Source organism: Triticum dicoccoides, chromosome 4A (assembly GCF_002162155.2).
Source record: "Triticum dicoccoides isolate Atlit2015 ecotype Zavitan chromosome 4A, WEW_v2.0, whole genome shotgun sequence".
In the NCBI taxonomy this organism is placed as follows: Eukaryota; Viridiplantae; Streptophyta; class Magnoliopsida; order Poales; family Poaceae; genus Triticum; species Triticum dicoccoides.
Genome location: NC_041386.1, coordinates 29,591,793 through 29,592,513, shown reverse-complemented (window position 1 = coordinate 29,592,513; position 721 = coordinate 29,591,793).

Here is a 721-nt window from a genome sequence, read left to right as displayed (position 1 = left end):
CACATTTAGCACCTGCCATCTTTTCTACTCCGTGTTCTATTCAGGTTCAGGTCACAAGCCGTAGATCTCCTTGGTTCTGTCCAGGTTTTGGAAATGAGGTGGTCACCTTGGTACTAAACATAACTTATCTAACATATTAAACATAGTATATCAACCATATTGCAAGTAAAACAAAAGAAACAAGATGGTCACAACATACGTTTGGATGAGAAGGTTATTGAAATATATTGCCCACCTCCCTCCATGAGTTCAGACTTTTGGATGAGTTGACTGGAACATGAATTCAATATGATATTAGAGCCAAGAGGTCTTGAGTTCAAGACCCTGCGAACATAGTATTAAATAAAAAAACGATTATGCGGCCTACATAGATCCCACGTTTAAGGACTAAATAAGCCTAAACGTGAGGAGTGTGTTGAAATATATTGCTCACCTCCCTCCATCAGTTCAGACTTTTGAATGAGTTAGCTGGAGCATGATTAAATTCAATAAAGGTAACATTGCATGCCATCCATGGCGGTCTAGAGTCTAGACAAGATACAAAGAATAGTGATCGAGGTAATAATTGCTGCTCGGCAAACATATTATCACCTCTCAATTGATGTACGTGTGTGTGTGAGAGAGAGAGAGAGTGAGAGAGAGAGAGAGAAGCTTTGGTACACATACGTAAAGATTTCTACGTAACCTAGGCTGATTTGGTTGGAAGGGAAAAAAATGCCCA